Here is a 2838-nt window from a genome sequence, read left to right as displayed (position 1 = left end):
AGAGAAGTTAAGCATTTCTTCATGTGTCTATTGGCCATCCTTCTTTCCTCTTCAGAGAAGTTTCTCTTTAAGTCTTTAGCCCACTTATTAATTGGGGAGTTGTTTCTTTGAGGATGTGTTGTTGGGGGATTTAATTGTTTACATTCTAAGTATATTTTAGATATAAGATCCATGTCCGTTGTATGGCTAGTAAAGATCTTCTCCCAGTCTGTGGGCTTTCTATTAGCTTGCTAGCTATGTCATTTGCCCTGCAGAAGCTCTGCAACTTTATGCAATCCAATTTGTCCAACCTTTCTTTGATTTGTTGTGTTTCTGGGTCTTAATATTAAGAAAATTTTGGCCTTTGCAAAGGGACTCTAGAGTTTGTCCTATTCCTTTATGTAATGTTGTCAGGGTGCTTGTTTGGACTTCGAGGTGGGTCCCATGGTTTCTCTTATTTGCCATAACTAGTATATTTTGAGGACAAGCAGAAATGGTCAAAAGCTTATATGATCATATAAGATGATACTAAGCCAAATGAACCCCAATATAGAGAAACAAGTGGTTTTATCTTTCTTGCTGTTGTTTTTAATTCACCTATAATGTACTGTGTGATTTTTTTTGTTTCTTTTGTATGTTCTTCCCCCATGGTATAACCCCTGCTTTCACTGTATTTGATTGGGGTGCCTTATCTATACATTTTTCTCATTTGGTGAGTGGAAGGGAAATAAAATGCTGAAATAGGGATACATGTTGACCCATTTTAACACTGAGATGTACAAGACATTTTGTTGAAATTGAAGTTTACAACTTGGGGGACGAGGAGTTAGGGAGGTAGGAAGGGAAGGGATAATAGGGGAAAAACAAAGGAGGAGGTAACATGCTGGATAGGAAATATACTCATTATCTTACTCATTTAACTGCAATCTTCCTGTACAGTATTTATACAATAAAAGTATATACAAAAGAAGAAAAATAAATTTTCTCTATCAGTTATATTCATTAACATGCCTTTAATTTGATCAAATGTTTCATTGTTCTCAAAACATAGTTAGAAAAAGTATTCCTTGCTCTTTCCCTGCCACCTCCATGCTGCTCAGAGGACGAGACCAGGGTGCGCTCAAGATTCAGCTTCACCATAATCCACCTCGATGGTCGAGGAAGGCATTGCTGCTGGAGAAGCAAAGGACGTTAATAGTGCTTTACAAGATGAAAAGTGTATATACAAAATGCAGGGCACTGGAATAAAATACAGTGAAAACAGGGGTTGCATCATGGAGGAAGAACATTCAAAAGAAACAAAAAAATCACGTATTACATTGTAAGTACATTAAAAACAACAGCAAGAAAGATAAAACTCTTGTGTCCCTATCTTGGGGCTCATTTCGCTTAGCATCATCTTATATGGTCATGTGAACATAGCTTTTGACCTCTTCTGCTTGTCCTAGGCATAAACATTTTTCTAATTTGGGGAGGGGACGGGAAATACCAAACTGCTGAATTAAGGATACAAGATGATCCATTGTAACAACTAGATGTATAAGACATTATGTTGAAAATGAACTTAACAACTTTGGTGGGGGAGAGAGGAGTTGGGGAGGAGGGGAGGAAAGGGATGGTAGGGGAAAAACAAATGCTCAGTAGGAAATTGACTCATTACCTTACTTATGTAACTGTAACCCCTCCGTACAGTATCTTTACAATAATTTTTTTTTATAAAAAGTGCTGAAGACTACCTTCATCCACGATGGCCTAGCACATGAAATCTGCCAAGCTGCCAAAGCCCTAGATAAGTGCCAGCCGCCTCTTTGTGTGCTTGCATCCAACTGCAATGAGCCTATATATGGCAAGTTGGTGGAGGCCCTTTGTGCTGAGTACCAAATAACGTTATTAAAGTCGATGACAACAATAATAAACAAAAGTAGGGGAGTGGATAAGTCTCTGCAAAACTGATGGAGAGGGAAAACCCCATAAAGTGGCTGGTTGCAGTTATGTAGTGGTTAAGGATTATGGCAAAGAGTCTCAAGCCAAGAATGTCATCAAAGAGGACTTCAAATGCAAGAAATGCAGAAATAAACTTAAAAAAGTATTTCTCTTCAACATATAATAAATTTCCGTAGAATTATATGACACTAATCTGAAATTTAAGACTATATGGATTGGTAGCACACAGACAATTTGTTTTTTCAAGTACTAAATCTAATAAGTGCCAAAAATACAAGAGTATTGACATATTGTCATATACAAAAATGTAAATCTGAGAATTATTTTTGGCCTTGTGCATGCACTATTTCCTCTTCTCTCAAAGGCAAAATAATCCTCTACAATGTCCTTGGATTTTTTTCCCTTTGTCTTTTCTCACTGATTTCTCCTCCTTAAACACATTGCTCAGATCAAACCATTTCTGATATCCTAATTTTGGTAAGGCCTCTCTGTTATTTTGTTCTTTAAAGTAATACAGTAACTACAGAACACAGAACTGCAGACTGTAAGAGAAGCACAGATTTAACAAAGCATCACTGCAGGACACACAACACTATTTTCTTAATTGTAGTAGAAAACATGCTATTTCTCAGCCACAACTGTCTTATAAGCTGACTGGATCTTGTACCTCTGTCATATTTCTGAAACTTTGAAATACATAGGCTTGCCAGTTTCTAAAAGTATTCTTAGCTTGGAGAATTTCTCATTGTGAGTAATCGTGGAAAGAATAAATGAAGACTCTCAGAAAATTTGAGTGAGAAATGTAGAGAGTAGATAAAGGAGAAAAGATGAAGAAAAATGGTTTACAGTTAGGTTATGCTGTTTGAAATTTTAAAAAATCATTAATATTTCCTTTAATAATAAAATGTTTACTGT

General features: G+C 36.3%; 1 pseudogene; it reads left to right on the top strand.

The window, feature by feature from the left end:
• The first annotated feature begins 1130 nt into the window (after positions 1–1130).
• On the top strand, positions 1131–2086 carry LOC105992455 (annotated as a pseudogene).
• Positions 2087–2838: the final 752 nt, after the last annotated feature.

The sequence above is a fragment of the Dipodomys ordii genome, unplaced genomic scaffold (genome assembly GCF_000151885.1).
Source record: "Dipodomys ordii isolate 6190 unplaced genomic scaffold, Dord_2.0 Scaffold84, whole genome shotgun sequence".
NCBI classification, from domain to species: Eukaryota; Metazoa; Chordata; class Mammalia; order Rodentia; family Heteromyidae; genus Dipodomys; species Dipodomys ordii.
The sequence above is the reverse complement of the archived record's forward strand: the minus strand, read 5'-3'. Positions and strand labels throughout refer to the sequence as shown.